General features: G+C 42.2%; 1 protein-coding gene and 1 long non-coding RNA gene across 4 annotated transcripts in view; one reads left to right on the top strand and one right to left on the bottom strand.

Annotated features, from left to right (window-relative positions):
* LOC138520088 (uncharacterized) overlaps positions 1-17,971 on the bottom strand; it is a 19,480-nt gene extending 1,509 nt beyond the window's left edge. Inside the window, exon 1 of the long non-coding RNA XR_011282782.1 lies at positions 17,606-17,971. This is a non-coding gene — a long non-coding RNA (uncharacterized lncRNA). The remainder of the gene's footprint in view (positions 1-17,605) is intronic.
* The window catches only part of KCND3 (potassium voltage-gated channel subfamily D member 3), a 952,509-nt gene that overhangs the window by 41,448 nt on the left and 891,603 nt on the right, over positions 1-19,458 (top strand). The window lies entirely within an intron of this gene.

Raw genomic sequence — 19,458 nt, 5'->3', positions numbered from 1 at the left:
TCCACCTTGTTATGTCCCACTGAAATTGCTGATCTGTAAACTCCTATAGTTCTGTAGGCACAACCATCCTGAAACCTTGAAGCTAACAAATTGAGGATGTGCACTGAAGGAGCTGAAATGGGATCTAAACTGTGTTCCGAACACCATCATGCCCAACTGTTTCAAGCCGTGTTACAGCTCCTAATGGTAGAAGGCGCCCAGGAATCTCGGATACAGTCTGCAGTGAGTTCTGAAATTCCTGGCAAGTTCCTCTTTTCCTGAAACCCTGCATGCCATGAGCTGTAAGGAGCCTACTTCTATCAGCGAGTGGGTTCGACCGGTCGGATCGAGTAGAAGGTCCTGCATGTTCGGAACTATCCTCGGAAAATCCGTAGAAAGTTCCATCGCTACTGGAAACCAGGCCTGTGTTCTCCAGCCAGGCAGCACCATCACCACTTCTGCCTTGTCTCTGCGGACTTTGGCTAGAACTCTCATGATCATCACGAATGGCGGAAAGGCGTAATGGACTGCTCCGTTCCATGGCTGCAGGAATGCGTCTGTACCCGCTGCACCCGGGTCTATCCTCCAACTGTAGTACTGCAGTGTCTGCACATTCAGCCTGGAGGCAAACAGATCTATCTCTAGGGGTCCCCATATCTCTTGTAGGCACCTGAAAATCAGGGGGTGTAGCTTCCAATCGCTGGAGTCTACAAGATACCAAGAATTCCAGTCTGCTATACTGTTCTGACTTCCTGGAAGATATTCTGCGGTTACTGCAATGTTGTTCTGTAGGCAATAATGCCAGAAATCCTTCGCTAATTCCGCTAGCATCCTGGATTTCGTGCCTCCTAGCTTGTTGATGTAGCGGACTGCTGAGATGTTGTCCATCTTGAGGAGTATGCAACATCTCACTCTGTCCCTCGTAAACGCTCGAACTGCGAAGGATCCTGCTAGAAGCTCGAGGCAATTTATGTGGAGATTCAACTCTTCCTCTGACCATTTCCCCCCTGTCTGAATCTGTTCGCACCTGGCTCCCCAGCCTGACCTGCTCGCATCTGACTCTATGGTCAGCTCTGCCACATCTCTGAAAATCGCTCGTCCGTTCCAGGCTTCCATATTCTCTAGCCACCACTGTAGCTCTGCTGTGGCTTCCTGATCTAGGTTCACTATCTGATGGTATTTCAAGCCTCTGCGGAGGTGCTTTATTTTTAGCCTTTGTAATGCCCGATAGTGCAACGGACCCGGAAAAATGGCTTGAATGGAGGCTGCCAGCAGCCCCACCACTCTGGCAAGACTTCAAAGAGAAATAGATCATTTTTCTATCACTGACCTGAGCTCCTTCTTTATCGCTCTTCCTTTGTGGCCTGGGAGCTCCAAGTACGCCCTCACTGTATCTATGGCGAAGCCTAAAAATTCCAGTCCCTGAACTGGCGCTAATTGCGATTTCTCTAAATTCACCAAGAACCCCAGAGAGGACAATAAATTGAAAATCCACCATACATCTCTCGTGAGAGTTTCTTTGTTGGATCCCATCACTAGGATATCGTCTAGATGGATGATCATTCGTACACCTCTCTCCCTGATAGCTGCGTCTACCGGTTTCATCACTTTCGTGAAGGCCCATGGGGCTGACGCTAGTCCGAATGGAAGACATGTGAAGCGCCAAATCTCCTCCCCCCATTGGAACCTCAGATACTTCCGAAATGCTGTTGCTATCAGAATCGTTAGATAAGCGTACTTGAGGTCTAGACGCACTAGCCAATCTCCTGAACACAATAGGTCTCGGAGGAGGTGAATGGCCTCCATTTTGAAATGATTGTACTCTAACCAGCTGTTCAAATCTTTCAGGTTTATGACGGGATGGATTTTTTCCCCTCTGCGTACTAGAAACATGTTGCTGACAAATCCTTGATCTACTATGCTCTCGCGCTCTGTCGCTTTCTTCTTCGCTAAACGTATTAATTTGCTGTGCAAAAGCGCTTGCTCCTCTTGAGCCATGGAAATGGGAAAAGGCTCTCTGTCTTGTACAGGGGTGTCTGTGAAATCTAGCTGAAGCCCCGCTACTGCTTGTAATACCCAAGCATCGCTTGATAAAGCTTGCCATTGTTTCAGAAAGAGGAGAGTTGTTCCTCTGATAGGAACATTTGGTGTACTCACCTCCTGCTTCACAGAGTTGGCGGAAGGAGCTTCTCCCTCTGTGACCTCTCGGATGTCTTCCTCTGGCCAGAAAGAAGGTGTCCTGTTGGCACCCTTCCCAATATTGGGCGCATGGACGTTGAGGCCTTCGTTGATAGTTGAAACGACCGGACGAGCGACCTCTGAATCGTCCGGTCCCGGCAAAAACAAGCCCTGGGAAAATTTTCCGTATAGAGCACTGGGCTCTTTTGAGGGCCGTGTAAGTGCCCACAAACTGGGACATCTCCTTCGCAAAGGCTTCCCCAAAAATAAGACCTTTGGTGCCCTCACCGGCTTCGTATGTGGCCAGGTCACTGAGTTTGTTATCAATCTTCAAGAGAACTCCTCTTCTCCTCTCAGATGATAGGGCGCAGTTGGTGTTATCTATTAGGCACACTGCCCTCTGGGCCCAGTTACCTAGTGCCTGGACATCCACCGGGGTACCGGTGTCTTTTGACTTTTCTACCAAATCCATTATTTTTGCAAGCGGTCCTGCCAAATCCAGGAGCTTGTCTTGACAACCTTTCCAAGCGTGATCGACACCTTTCCTAATGTCTCGTGCGGATTTGGTAACGAAGGTGACCATCTTTGGTTCCAAGTCTGGTGTATCTGCTAATTTCCGCGGCAGTTCCGGTCTCGGACATTCCGACCGCATGCGGGATCGGACTTCTCTGTCCAGTGGCTTCCTAATGTGCTGTGACATATACAATGCCACTCTGGGCGAGGGGACCCATTCAGATGACTTAGGGTGCCTAATGGCCTCTGGGTCGAACATATCTACAATGTTGTCTTCCTCTTCGTGGGCACTTTGTGCGATGGGTTCAGCCATATCTTCTTCTTCGCCACCTTCATCATCGGGGGCATAGCCTTCTTCATGATCCCTTGAATTGTCCACCCCTAGGGCAGGGGTTCTATTATGACACTCAGCCATTTCAGCTAGAAAAGCTTCTTTAAGCACATAGGTAATTTACAAATGACTTAGAGCAGATGTATTTGCAAAAGCATGTTGTATAAGGAAGAAACTGTAAGCATTGGGGCACAGAGGCTATACATTGGAAGTGAGGAAACAGGCTTTACGTTTTCTGCGGAATGCAGTGTGGGAAGGGTCAGACCTAATGTCTAGAGGCAGGAGGAGCCGGGCCACGAAGAAGACACCAGGTAGGCGACTTTGTTTTCGAGACCCCTAAAATTCTTTACCCAAATATTCTAGGAGAGGTATAATTATATGTTACTACCTCCAATCCTAAACATTTGGGGAAAGTGTGTATTTGTCTGGAGGGTGCATATTTAGGGAAATGTCTCCACCTGAAGGACATTTCCCTGTAACATTATCACTGGATACCCAGCACTTGTGGCACCATACGTCAATCTCTCACTATATGTAAATATATCTTCATCTCCTCTTTCTCCCCCTCTCTGTTTCTAACTTCTCTCTTTCTTATGCTCACAGAGACACACACCAAAACATGAGAGGCACCTGTAGAAGCATATGCCAATCTAATGTTTTCTCTCTCGCTCTCTCTACACAAATCCCCTCCTCCTCTCCCTCTCTCTCACACTCCCTCCCTCTCTTCTCTATCCCTCTCATGTACACACACACACAGAAATGCAGATACACACAAGAAAACACTTGGTGTACCTGTAGTGGCATATGCCAATCTCTCTTTCTTGCTCTCTCTCTCTCTCTCTCTCTCTCTCTTGCTCTCTCTCCCCCACTGCCTCTATCTTTCACTCCCTCCCTCACTTCTCTCTCACTCTCTCATACACAGACACACACACACACCTAAAACTTGCTGTACCTGTAGTAGCATATGCCAATCTCTCTCTCTCCTCCTTATCCCTCTCCTCTCTCCCTCTCTCTCTCTCTCTCTCTCTCTTTCTCTCTCTCTCCCCCACTGTCTCTATCTTTCACTCCGTCCCTCTCTTCTCTCTCACTCTCTCATACACAGACACACACACAGAAATGCAGATACACACAAGAAAACACTTGCTGTACCTGTAGTGGCATATGCCAATCTCTCTATCATGCTCTCTCTCTCTCGCTCTCTTGCTCTCTCTCCCCCACTGCCTCTATCTTTCACTCCCTCCCTCTCTTCTCTCTCACTCTCTCATACACAGACACACACACACACCTAAAATGTGCTGTACCTGTAGTAGCATATGCCAATCTCTCTCTCTCCTCCTTATCCTTCTCGTCTCTCTCTCTCTCTCTCTCTCTCTCTCTCTCTCTCTCTCTCTCTCTCCCCCACTGTCTCTATCTTTCACTCCCTCCCTCTCTTCTCTCTCTCACTCACTCTCTCATACACAGACACACACACACCTAAACAATTGCTGTACCTGTAGTAGCATATATCAATCTCTCTCTCCTCCTTATCCCTCTATCCCTCTCTCACTCTCTCTCTCTCTCTCTCCCCCTCTCTGCCTCTGTCTATCTCTCTCTTTCTCTCTCTCCTCCCTCTCTTTATCTCTCAAATGCGCATTGACCGGTGCCATTTGCTATGGTCAATGCAAACATTGCTGATAGCAGCGTGACCTCAGGAACAAACAAAAAACACAGACTCTATGAAGGAGGAAGCTGATTTTTCATGTTCAAAAGTAGAATGAGCTTGCAGGCAGACTCTCTCAAGGCAGTGACATCTCATACAGTGTGTGTTGGAGACATGCATTGTGTTCTGCAGGAGTGCCACCATCACACTTAAAGAGGTGAGGTGCATTCAGACAGGCTCTGGGCTGGTGTTGCAGTTCTGATAGATCTTGTAAATCACCAGCGGGCTTGGTGTCATTGTGTACAATTGTTTATTTTCTATATTGTGTTTCTTATTAGTGTCTGTGCCTACTGTAACACATGTTGAGGGACAGCAGCACTACCAACCAATCGGCGGACAACACTCAAATTTCAACATTGCATTGTTGCTCACAGAAGAAAGATATCATTAGTTTGAATTTAAACATGGCTCTTTTGAAGAAGGAAGGGCATTTTGAGAGAAAATATGGTGTGCAGTATCTGCACATTAAGCTAAATTAAAAAACAAATGTTTAATTATACTAACGTAAACGGGATATCATTCTTTACAAGGTTAATATCTACTGAAAACATATAGTATAAAACAATACACTTGCTTACGGAAGAATCGCATTATCAAAACATATAATAGCCCAAAAATATTTTCTGATTGAAGGCTATCTTTCCAAAATTTCCAGACTAATACATTCCTATCATGCTGCATTGAAAAACCGCTTTCAAGAAGAGGACACATAACACTAATGATGTTTCTTTGCTGCTTAACCTAAAACAAAGAGTATTTAGGAAACATACAAAGTAAACAGATTTGTTGTATTTGACAAATATGTCTGATATAAAAGGTTTGCATGTGTAAAACAGTATAGACTTAATGCACTTTGGGCTTGGTGCTCACGCCATTTTTCACAACTGTGTATTACCATTAAAGTTTGTTTTTAACTATGAACCATATATAATTATATTGTCGGCCTCAATGTTTTAATATGAGGACAAACTGGCTACAGGACCTGCAGGATTTTATAAGAGGAGATGCTAAAATGGAAAGCTGTGTCTCAGGGCAAGGCTGGTTATGTTTGCACATACCCAGTACCCAAATCACGTACATCTTAAAAAAGATATACATAAGGTAAAGAGTCATGTAGGGTTGAAGTTAGAGATGTTAGCAAGATTGGGGAGAGTAAACTTAAGAAGGGCATTGGATTAGCTGCGTTGGTAGGGACATAGATTGTTTGCATCATAGTCATATTTAATGTCGGCTAAAACTAATTCATGACCCAAGATTATAATTCATTTTAGGCCAAAAATAAATGCAAACAGATGTCAAAATGCAATCTAATTAAAAGGAATTTTTGAACCAGATTATTTTATCTGTCTTACTAAGGCAGCAGCAGTAGGTAATGGACCATATGCAATTGTCAATTTATTGTTAGCTCTACTGAAAGACAGAGAACAGGTTCATAACCGGGGCATGTGGTGTTTGGAAACTTGGATTTGACTGGATTTGGAGCAGCTTGATTGTCAATTTGTAGAGCATCCTTTTCAGGTTTTCAGGAGAACGTTGCACTCTGCACTCTGAAGACCATGTGATAGGTTCAGAGTGTTGAACTGAGATCCTGTACTTGATGGACAGAGCCACGAATGTCAAGGATGCAGCATCTTTGGAAAGTTCCAGAAGGCTGATGTGAGCATTATTAGCTCTGCGGCAGTGGAAAGGAAGCTGGTGGCCATTCAACCTGCTAGCAGAGGTTCAGCTTCCGGGACTAGTAGGAAGACACTTCAAAATGTAGTGAATATTGATACATTTCAGAATGACTGTTATAGCAACATATCACAAGGGTGGTGCACAAAGGAACCCTGAAGCACCATTAGCCACATCGCTCACTATTTCATGGTATGGTGCAGGATAGTTTGTCCTATGAGATATAGAGACCCCTTACAAGCAGGTTTCTGCTCCTGTCACTCCACGGAACTGCTCTCATGAATGTGAACTTTATCGCCTCTGCTAAGCACTGAAACATATCCTCTATCCTAATTCTCCTCCACCTGTCTGCTGCCGTTGACAGTGTTGTTTACTCGGATCTCCTTAATACTCTCTTTTTTCTTGAGATTCTCAATTGAACCCGTGACTGGATTGAATCCTACCTTGCAACTCACCAATTCTATATCTCCTGGAGCAATAACACCTCTCAACTCACTCCTCTAACTGTCGGTGCCCCACAAGGCTCTGTCTTGGGTCCTCTCGTCTTTACACTCCACACTTCTGCTCTTGGGACACTAATCTCCTCTTTTGTGTTCTCGTACCAACTCTTTGCGGACGACACCCAAATTGTCTTCTCTTTTCCTAAACTCTCCTCAGATCTCTCTATCAAAATGTCTAACTGTCTCTCTGCCATTATATGTCAGATGGTTTGCACTCTCTGATGTTAAATTCTCCCAAAACAGAGATGCTCTTTTTCCTTGCTAAAAGCTTTCTCTCATCTCTTGCTCAGTCTATCCAATTCACACCGGAGACTCTCCCTTATTGTTCTTCAGCTAGAAACCTCAGCATCATCTATGACCTTTCTCACACCTTCGCTACTTTCATCTCCAAAATGGGACCAGCAGCTTGCCTCAAACTCCTAAATATTAGGAAAATCAGGCACCCCCTTCTTTTCAACACTGCCAAGCAACTCTTAACCACTCTTGTCTTCTCAAAACTGGACTACTGTGCCAGCATCCTCTTTGGTTTTCCCAACTATGCTTTCTATCCTCTCAACAAGATCATTAACTTTGCTACCAGGACTCTCTTTGAACTCCCTCACTTCTCACCTATTTCCTCACACCGTCGCCAGGATGGATGGCTAATGATGAAACAGGAAAGTGTCGCCCACTCAATATAGTTCAAATTACCAGGGTCCTGGGTCTGCAACGTCTGAACTAAAACTCCCACAAACCCTTACCATGGACTACAATGGCTACGGGTGATTGAAGTTGTAGTCCAAAACACCTAAAAAGCCAAACGTTGGAGACCCCTGATGTAGTTTGTCTGCATCGTGAGAAAAACAAATGCACATTGTATCTTTTTTTTGACCAGTTCACCAAATTAGTTTTGCTTTGAAAAAGCACACATATATTACCTTCTAAATATGCTTAGTTAGCCGAAGTCACGTGTCAGGAAAGACAATGTCATCTGTCAGGGTTATCACTGAAGGTCTCGCAGAGCTGGGGAAGAGACACTGAACAATTGCGGTTATTTGGGTTGTCTTTGAAATGCTTGTAGGGTTGGGATAGGGTTAAACACATAGCATTCTCACTTCTAAAAAATGGCATGTTTGTGACAGAGTGAGACACACCTCAGGCCAACAAACATGGGCAGTGTTTCATTGTCACCTCGACTGTATTCAAGGTATACATTAATTGTAATGCAGTACCCAGTTTCCCTAGTGGCATGTTGTATTCACAATTACTTACTTTATTGCACTTTTTTAATAATTATTTTAAATGCCACTTGAAGTCTTCTCTAAACATAAAATAAATGACAAATAACAAGTTTGTGTCCTAAGCCAGCTGCACATGTTCTCAGGGATTGAAGAAGTGTCATGAGGAGACTCAGATGAAAGTGTTATTTACAGGACAGGGCACATTTTAACCTTCCCAGAAATGAAACCTTAATAATAAACAGTTGTGGAGGGGTTTATGATGCAAGTCTCCACGCGGCATTATGCACTGAGTGCATAAGACCAAGATGTCCCAGTAGGTTCCTGTCTCTTAAATGCCCCTATGCTGTGTAAGGAGAAAACGCTTGGAAACAGTGTTTGCCAATAGATGTTTAATGCTAGAACACAAGCAGAGCTGGAGACTAAATATAGTGAATGCTCTTGCAATGCTCAGAAAATATACAGTTTACATGCCACCGACATCTGTTGAGCATTGACTATATGGAGTACTGAAGAACTAAGAGCAACAACAAGAACACTTGTAGATTAGGTATGGTGTTTTCTGAGGCAGCGGAGATGGAGACAAGCAAACCATATGCTTCTGTTAATCCTTCCTTTAATAAAACATCTAGCTAGCAACGAATCCAGAGGCATGGCCATAGTGTAAGACAAGTGTGTATGGACGTGTTGCAAGAAAGGAATCTACATATATGGATGCCCCTGGGCTTAGTATGCTTTATAAATGAATAAATAAATAAATACGTATTGGATAGGACATGACTGTTGTCTGCGTTTTGTGCATTTTAGAAAGTTTAAAGCAGCAGGTTGAGGGATGATACAAGGCACCAGTGTGTGTGTGTGTATGCACGTGTGTGTGCAGCAATGGTGTGCATACAGCGGCTGTCACACTCTCATTTAGAGTGCCCAGTAGGGCGAGCAATGGCTGCAGAGATTTGTGTAAACCTCAGTTCACCCGCACGGAACTTAATGAGATTGGAAAGAGTGCCCAACCTACTGAGCTGAAAAACACGTGAAAGTAAAGAATGGTTGCTAAGTTACTGATTCATGATGTAGGCACTGGAGCACTGTAATGAGCAATGTTACTATTAGTCAACTCAATGATACCCTTTTGATCATAATCAGAGGGACGAAGAGTGAGATGACCTGCTGAGATTTGACACCGTGCTCTTGCATTTATGAAGGGGTCGCTGCAGTGGATGGTCTAGGCTACGCTGCTGTTTTTTTGCAGCTTATTATTTTTAATATCTATGTATTCTGAGCAACGTAAGTAGGGACCACTAATGAGCTGATCGGAGGAAGGTATCTGGGTTCTAGGTTAGATGTATACGCTACCGTGGTCAGAGACATGAGAAGACCAGCCAGGGTTGTGTAGCCTTACTTTCTCTATCACTGCTGTTAGTAAGCATAGCATATACAGGATGCCAAGGATTATAAAGACTTAGAGACTATGCAAAGTGGGCTGTCATTTTCCAGGTAAGTAACAAGGCATTTTATGTGGGTGACATTTTGGGTGATCAAACAACGATGAATCCCCAGGGCGCGTTCACCTTCTCCGTCATCAATTGGCCATATCATTTTTTTTATTGGTATTCGTTTCTTGTAATCGCGCATCACGCCGAAGGCCTCAGTGTGCACATAAAGAGACGAACAAAGAACGTGCAAACATAAACGAAGACTGAGTCCGGCGCCGGGTATCAGGTCGAGGAGGGAGGGCTTAGTCCTTTACCGATGGACAATAACATTACCAACCAAACCTGCACACAAAAGATAACATCGTCGGCCGATGGCGTGTGTGTGTGTGTGTTTATAGATTTGAGAGGCGTACTTTGGAATCACCGAGACAATATCCATGCCATATGTCATCTATTATAAGATTTGGTTAATTTTAAGTTTATTACAATAAATGTACATAGAATCATACAGTACACATAGATTCAAAATATTTGTTCATTTTGGTTAGTTGCAGTTGTGACACGTTATAAGATGGCCGACATGTTTTGCAGCAATTTATCCTCTGATTTTGAGACTATTGAAACTAATGATGGACCAAGTGTTTGTATTGTTGCAAGCTATTGATTAAAGCAAAAGAGAGAAGTATAGGGGTGCACAGACAAGTTAAATAAAGGTTTGAGAGTGGAAGGATTGTGAATAAGAATGTATCAACAAGAAATAGTGTGCAAATGTTATACAAAGACTTCTGGTGCAATCGGGCTGTCGTCACAAGGCCACTTGGGACAGAGAAAACCAAACAAATCCAAAGCTGTGTATTGCTACCCAGCAAGCCCAGATGCACTCAACAGGGACAATAAGTACCCTCTATTTTAAATCAAAATTCATTTAAACATTTGGCGCCAACAGGGCGTAAATTCTACGGTGTACAAGCACCGCCTAAGTTTCTCTAGTTTCCAAAAGAAAATGTCATTACACAATTTAACGGTGTTAATAAGGATAAATTGTAAACACAGGTGTAAAATGAATGGAACAATCAGAACCAAGACATTAGAGTTAACTTTTGGATTTTAATCCTCTTAATCCAATAAATCGTACATGAATAAACAAAAAGTAGTACGATCAGTGTACTCTATTTACATATGGAGAGAGCACTTGTGGGTGTTCCATATAACACAAGTAGGAACAAACGGCGTAGATAGAAAACAGCTTGTATAGAGCAGCACAATTGCAAATCTGTATAGCAGTTTACAGTTTACAAAGCTCTAAATGCATAGGTTCAACCATTCAACAATTTACAAATGAAGTCTCATATTTAGATATAACAAATGAGGCCGACGCGTTTCGGTTCAAAGAACCATCTTCAGGGGATAGACTTCATTTTTCATATTCATAACCATTAAGTCATAGCACAGTCTCTGCGGAGTAGTAAAAGAAAGAAGATTTTTCAGTAGAACTCTTCAGTTTGTAAGAAATCCATTATCAAAGTGAAAAGAGTCAAAGTCACTAACCTTGCTGATACAAGAGCCGAGACACAGAAAAGAAATCCAGTCAAAAAGCAATGGGTAGCCGAATGCCACAGATTGCTAGGATATCTGTGGGGGTAAGATCAAAAGACCATCCATTTAGAAAAGCCAGATGGCTAACAGTCCATAGTAGAACAATCAAGTAGAAAAGTAAACGGGCGGCAAAAGTACCAAATTAGGGGCGATATAAGTGCAGTAACAAATGAAGGCCCATACATGCAAACCGTAACGAGTAACGGAGGTAGAGACATCAAGTAAGCCACACATGTGGAGAAATGCATGAAGTTTAGGGGTAGCTGCACACCAACTCGAAAAGTGTACATCAGAAACGAGCACACTAACACAGTCAGCAAATCTCTTCAGAGCGAGTAACGTGAACCGGGATATTCCGAGTGTGACAAGTAATAGAGGGAAACAGATAGCTTACCTTCGGATGCGTGAGAAACCAGATCATCTCGCCGCAGCCGTGCGCGCGAATTGACTCTGTTCACACAATCCAAACACAAGCGTCGCCTTGGTAAAGTCGCGCATGCGCGTGAGTGCATCAAGGCGACATCCATCTTGGTATGGGAAAAAACGAGTGTGGCGAAACCATGGAGATGATGAAACAAACTACAGTGACAATGTCACCGAGACAGAGCGGTCAGTGGGCCGGGCAGTATCGCATTGGAGGAAAACAAAGGGATGCAAAATAAGTCATCAGGAAGGTATGGAAACAGTGTAAAGGGAACGCGCGCGTGGGGGCAGCAACCGTAGCTCAGAGGAACTACGGGGTGCCCCCACGGCACGGAGGTAAACACAGTTCAAAGATCTATCAGAAGCCGTCAGCCAGCAAGTGTAAAAGGCAACACATAGGTCTAAGGTCCAACTAGGAACGGAAGCAGCAGGAGATACAACTAGTGGGGTCTAAACCCAATAAACAAATCAAGTGGAGCAAAGTAATCACACAATGTATAAAAAGCGCGAAGGGATCCTTAGAAAGGATGGGCGCGGGCAAAGGTACAGCATCCTGACCCACAACTAAAGCGAAGGCTAAAAAGATGACTAGACAGGTAACATCAGTGGGGGAGGAACTATGGTCATCGGGCGAGTAAAAAGATAAAATCAACCACAAGAAGGGGCAAAGAGAGTCACCTTGAAGCGATGGAATAAGTACAACAGTCTGCCATGTGAAAAGTCCATGTTCAGATGGTGCATGTTGTCAGATTTGAGACATAAAAATATTCATGAACAGAAAGGGTAGGCGGTGCTATTAAGATGACATGTTATTGACATGTTATTACGAGCAAAGCATACCAATAAACAGTTTTCCAAAACACATAAATTTACACAAAACACATAAGGTCGAATTCGGTATTCATGCCACGTGGGCTCAACGAGTCCAACAGTTCAATCCACAAAATCTCCCGTTGCAACAGTTTACGCTGCACATCACCTCCCCTGCTTCCTGCTGTGATTTACTCCAAGATAACACATTTCAATTGTGCAATGGTGTGCCGTGCTTCAGTAAAGTGTAGTGATACTGGTGACTTGAGACTCTTAGTACGAATATTCGATTTGTGTTCAGACCATCTAACTTTAACTTTTCTGGTGGTCATGCCTACGTAGTATAACCCACATGGACATTTTAAAGCATAAATAACATTTTGAGCATCACATGTGCACGAGTGTTTGAGAAAAATGGGTTTACCAGAGTGGGGGTGTGATATGCTGTTGCCTTTAATGATGTTACCGCAATGTTGGCAATTGTAACATGGAATGGTACCCTTAAACACTTTCTGTGGACTAGACAGCCTTGTCAAAGCTGAAATTCCATATTCTAGTCCACAGAAAGTGTTTCAAGGTGACTCTCTTTGCCCCTTCTTGTGGTTGATTTTATCTTTTTACTCGCCCGATGACCATAGTTCCTCCCCGACTGATGTTACCTGTCTAGTCATCTTTTTAGCCTTCGCTTTAGTTGTGGGTCAGGATGCTGTACCTTTGCCCGCGCCCATCCTTTCTAAGGATCCCTTCGCGCTTTTTATACATTGTGTGATTACTTTGCTCCACTTGATTTGTTTATTGGGTTTAGACCCCACTAGTTGTATCTCCTGCTGCTTCCGTTCCTAGTTGGACCTTAGACCTATGTGTTGCCTTTTACACTTGCTGGCTGACGGCTTCTGATAGATCTTTGAACTGTGTTTACCTCCGTGCTGTGGGGGCACCCCGTAGTTCCTCTGAGCTACGGTTGCTGCCCCCACGCGCGCGTTCCCTTTACACTCTTTCCATACCTTCCTGATGACTTATTTTGCGTCCCTTTGTTTTCCTCCAATGCGATACTGCCCGGCCCACTGACCGCTCTGTCTCGGTGACATTGTCACTGTAGTTTGTTTCATCATTTCCATGGTTACGCCACACTCGTTTTTTCCCATACCAAGATGGATGTCGCCTTGGTGCACTCACACGCATGCGCGACTTTACCAAGGCGACGCTTGTGCTTGGATTGTGTGAACAGAGTCAATTCGCGCGCACGGCTGCGGCGAGATGATCTGGTTTCTCACGCATCCGAAGGTAAGCTATCTGTTTCCCTTTATTACTTGTCACACTCGGAATATCCCGGTTCACGTTACTCGCTCTGAAGAGATTTGCTGACTGTGTTAGTGTGCTCGTTTCTGATGTACACTTTTCGAGTTGGTGTGCAGCTACCCCTAAACTTCATGCATTTCTCCACATGCGTGGCTTACTTGATGTCTCTACCTCCTTTACTCGTTACGGTTTGCATGTATGGGCCTTCATTTGTTACTGCACTTATATCGCCCCTAATTTGGTACTTTTGCCGCCCGTTTACTTTTCTACTTGATTGTTCTACTATGGACTGTTAGCCATCTGGCTTTTCTAAATGGATGGCCTTTTGATCTTACCCCTACAAATATCCCAGCAATCTGTGGCATTCGGCTACCCATTGCTTTTTGACTGGATTTCTTTTCTGTGTCTCGGCTCTTGTATCAGCAAGGTTAGTGACTTTGACTCTTTTCACTTTGATAATGGATTTCTTACAAACTGAAGAGTTCTACTGAAAAATCTTCTTTCTTTTACTACTCCGCAGAGACTGTGCTATGACTTAATGGTTATGAATATGAAAAATGAAGTCTATCCCCTGAAGATGGTTCTTTGAACCGAAACGCGTCGGCCTCATTTGTTATATCTAAATATGAGACTTCATTTGTAAATTGTTGAATGGTTGAACCTATGCATTTAGAGCTTTGTAAACTGTAAACTGCTATACAGATTTGCAATTGTGCTGCTCTATACAAGCTGTTTTCTATCTACGCCGTTTGTTCGTACTTGTGTTATATGGAACACCCACAAGTGCTCTTTCCATATGTAAATAGAGTACACCGATCGTACTACTTTTTGTTTATTCATGTACGACTTATTGGATTTGGAGGATTAAAATCCAAAAGTTAACTCTAATGTCTTGGTTCTGATTGTTCCATTCATTTTACACCTGTGTTTACAATTTATCCTTATTAACACCGTTAAATTGTGTAATGACATTTTCTTTTGGAAACTAGAGAAACTTAGGCGGTGCTTGTACACCGTAGAATTTACGCCCTGTTGGCGCCAAATGTTTAAATGAATTTTGATTTAAAATAGAGGGTACTTATTGTCCCTGTTGAGTGCATCTGGGCTTGCTGGGTAGCAATACACAGCTTTGGATTTGTTAAGCTATTAATTAAAAACAATGCTGCTCTTTGGGAGCCAGCTGAAACCAACTGCTAGAAAGTCTCCAGTGGGAAGTGAAAGGGGGGAAGGCTTATATTCCCATGCTTGAATAAAAGTAGTGAGCTAACAGGAGTTGAAACATTTGTGGTTCTTTGTGTCAGAATGTTCCTGAAGCGCTACAGTATCTCTCGTAATCTGGAAATATATATATATTTTTTCTATTACGGGTTTGCACATTTGAGCTACTAGTAATGTATTAAATATTCTTTATAGTAAATAATGATAATCTTACTTTTTTCAGGCTAATAGAATGAGTAAACGGGTGTTAAGTAAACCTCGGGGTATATCATATCATGTCAAAATGATAAATGTTTTTCAGATGGACAGTTGCCATTAAGGCTTTTAATTATCTCTTGAATGTATCAATACAAGTTAATTCACACACTATTTTGTGACTGTATAATGACACTTGCTGTCATTTTGGATTGATGGTAACAGATGAATAACGATCATTATGGTAGAATATACTAGTTTTCTGCAAAAATTAGATTGGATTTTTGCATGGATTACACCTTCTCTATAAGCCTTTTATGCTAAAAAAATATTTCAGTAGTATATTCAACACCTTAATACTGTGATTTGGCACTTTGTTCTGCATTTTATTGTAAGCAATCATGTTTTAATTTAATTTATAATTAATATGGGTTTCTAAAGCAGCAATATCCTTTGCAATGAATGTTTTTACTCTGTCCTCTTTCTATGACCAGTAGAAAAATGGTGTAGTCCAAAAGAGAACATGTGTTTGAACTGCTGTCCTTTTCTTCATGTCTATTCGACTGTTTGTAACCATGACTAAGCTGCAGAGTCAGCAAAACGTCCCTTTGTTCAGCAGAATGATTACATAACCGTACCTGGAAACATGTAAGTTTGTGTCCGTTCTCTTCATCCTTCATTTTCAACAAGGGGTGAATCGCCACTGTGCACCAGTACACTTTTGCTGTACACTTAGCAGTAAAGCTTTCTGGTTTTGATATATATATATATATGTATATTGGCAGAGACAGCAGCACAAACTTACGCACTGGAGGATTGCACTCGTAGAAGTCCACAAAGAATCAAAGAATCAAACTTCCATCAGTCACGAAAACTTTCATGGACCAATTCCAGTCTATTCAGGTCACAGGATTAAAAGATATTCCGCGTATCGTGACCCACTGGCCACCTGCTCACAGATAAATTCACACGGTTACTCTGGAGGTTTACTTAAATAGACAGTCAGACATTCTCTATGGTGAAGGAAATAACAGTCCCTTTACTATTTCCGCAGCCAAAAAAAGCTCACCTCGTAGGCAATAGGTAAAGCTTTTGTGAAAGCCTTCGGCCACGTTTAAACATTTTGCCGGTGTAAGCTGCATATATGGCTGTATTGGCTTTGGAGGACATGAGATTGCTGCATACGAGTATTTTGGGGAAGCACCCCAATTGTGCTTTGGTAGTGCATTGATTGGTCATAGCAATGTCACACTCAGTGTGCCACTTTAGCAATTTAAAGTGCATAGTGCTTTGCAATTAGAGAACCATTTGGTGATGGGACATACATTAGGAAATGATGCAGATGTGATAAAACAGATGTAATAAAATACGACTGTCTTTGTGAGGACGTACTTCGAATAAATACTAAGGTGCATATTCTAGGGAGTTCGGTTTGGCAATCTATAGTTATTGCCAATTTATGCGCGGAGTTGGGCATAATTCGAGTTGTGCTGTATTCTGATTTTTGATCAATCACATAAGACCAGAAAGGTTGCATTAGGTGTGTCATATATCATCAGCAATATGGCTGCAAATAAGCCACTTTCATATAATTATAAGCCCTTAACATACCGAAAAACAATCACATTACCACCGCAAGAGGAAACGTCCACTGGCTGCCAGTGCAGGAAAGAATCATTTTCAAAACCCTCTCCTTAACGCACAAGTGCCCTTCCAATTCAACCACCCAAGTATCTATCCATCAAATTTAACAAAAAAACAATCTAACAGACCAACCCACTCAACCCACGAGCATCTACTCACCATACCTAGATACAAGTTAAAGAAAGCAGGGGGTTGAAGCTTCCCAGTGGTAGCTGCCAAACATTGGAACACTTTTCCTCGTTCATTAAGAGCAGAACCTTCCTTCTGGACCTTACGCAAAAAATGGAAATCTTGTTTCTTCACGCAAGAGCGTTGAAACGTTTCCTCGGTCTCTAGCTGACATTAAGCCACCGACACTACCTAACAGTACGCCTCTCCCACCACCTATGTGCTGCTCATAACCTCTCTCCGGTTTTCTCACAATTGTACCAATGTATTGATGCTAAGCTGTATTTGTCTGTGACCTAACTACCTGGAACACATAACAGTACAGGTCACAATTGTATTAATTGCATTAACCTACTGCCGTTATTATGTACTTACCTGCAACCTATCTAATGCTTATAACTCAACTGTACACTGCAAAAACTTGCGCCTAGATACCCCAGGGCTTGGAGCGTGATACACAAGTCAAAATAAATAAATAAATAAATAAATAAATAAATAAATAAAAATAAATAATTAAACAAACAAACAAATAAATAAATAAGGGAAAAGGGTCCAACTAGAAAACCAGCCATTCAGTCCAATGCCAAGTGTTCTTTGTTGCTGAGAGAAAAGATGACTCTGGCTCTGGGTTTTTAGAAGTGCAAAATGTGTTTTATTATCCACTGGTTATAGAACCATGGTTAAAAAGTTAATCTACATCATGAGCTGAACATGTAAAAAAAATATACCTGTAAAAGCAAGTAGAAATGCCATGCGTTCCGTCCTTTTGCAGACTTCCTCAGGCTAATCAAAAGTGCAAAACTGCTCGGTTAACACATTTGAATTGTGGACTTGTCACGTGACAGGCAGTCACGTGATGGTCTCCTGTCGATGCTGCAAACCTCAATGGTTACAGTGAGTATTACGAGGCAGCCATTTTAAAATGACTAAATTATGCCCACACATCATTGCATAAAGCTATGCTGCTGTTCAATCATATACACACCGCATAAATTACATCATTATATTTTGACATCTGTGTTTGCCTAGACATGCCTAACCCTCAATTCTCCATTAACACAATTTAAAATCACTGAGCCAAAATGCTTGTGCATTAGGTCCAATTATCGCATAGTGCTTCTCTTTTATAATCCATTCTCTATATTCCAGGTATATAAAGTGTGAACGTGTTGAGCAGCACACATTTTAAAGTTACTGCAATACATATATGTAAAAACACATATGCAGCTAACATAATAGCCAAACCATCGAATGAAATTATATAAATGCCAGCAGTACACTCATAAGTGGTACTAGATGATGATACAAGTATTGATCATTGAAAATTAAATCATGATGCATTTAATTGCTGCATAGCGATCATGAAGACAGAGACAGAGTTGTCAGGTGGATGTCTCACGGCTGCTTGATCCCTCCATGGAGCCTGCGCAGTAAGTAACAAAATTCAATATATTGGGATATAGTAGGTTCCAAATGCATTGTGTGGCAGATCCTAATACTTACTGCCACTAAATATTTCCCAAGGAAGCAAATGACTATAGCGCCCAATAGATCAGTTTGACAAATTCATTGAGTGAGAGAATGTAACACTAGCATGTTACTAAAGTGCTATATTCATGCCTAAATGGGCAAAGTCATAGTCTGATATCCATCAAACCATGATCCAGATGTATAAATATTGTACTATATCACAGTTACACTGTACTTTTCAGATAACCAATACTAACCATCTTGTATAATGGATTAACACAATGTTCATTTAAGAAAGACATATAGTTCTTCATCACTATTATGTCCTTTAGGCTGAAGTGTTTCCATGTTTATGATTAGTCTGCACTCTAAACATCTGAGTTGTTTCTCTCTGTCTCCTTTGCGTCTATGTGCTTTAACGTGTGCCAAGGCACCGAACCTCATCAGGGAGACATCACTCGCGTGTTTCTATTGGAAACGTTCTGCCAGCGGGTAATTAGTGTCCATATTTATGATGGCTCTACAGTGTGCCCAGATTCTAAGTTTAAGAGGTACAATGGTGGAGCCAATGTAGCTCATAGTGCCTGGACAATCTATATAGTAGATCACACAATTAGTTCTACAAGTTATGTGTTGTTCAATACGCCATATTTTGTGATCTCCATGTGGTGCGCTAATCCCGTCAACAGCCAAATTACAAACCTTGCTCTGAAGCATAGTTTAAAACCATTGTAACACTTAACATTCTCAGACCATAATGTAGGTTGTTGCACTACCTCTTCTCTCAACGTGCTAGGTGCTAGCTTATCTTTAAGCAAAGGAGCCCTTTATATTTGGGATTTAATAGTCAGAACCTTGGAAAGATCTTTATCATTTTGTTAGTATAGACCAGTGTTTTTTAAATATTTGTGCAATTTTAGAAGATAGCACATTATATTGTGTAACATACCTAATGGTATCATTTTTACCCGCTATTTTAACCTTAGGTTTAAACAGATCTGTCTAGTTCTTTGCATGTTTTTTTTAGAGGCTTTGCCAGTGATTTTATGTAAATAGACTCTCATCAAAAACTGGCTCCCAATGATTTTGCCACAGATTTAAATTGATGGCC

The sequence above is a fragment of the Ambystoma mexicanum genome, chromosome 13 (genome assembly GCF_040938575.1).
Source record: "Ambystoma mexicanum isolate Mex_15411 chromosome 13, UKY_AmexF1_1, whole genome shotgun sequence".
Taxonomy (NCBI): Eukaryota; Metazoa; Chordata; class Amphibia; order Caudata; family Ambystomatidae; genus Ambystoma; species Ambystoma mexicanum.
Note: the sequence above shows the minus strand (reverse complement) of the source record. Positions and strands in the feature narration are given on the sequence as shown.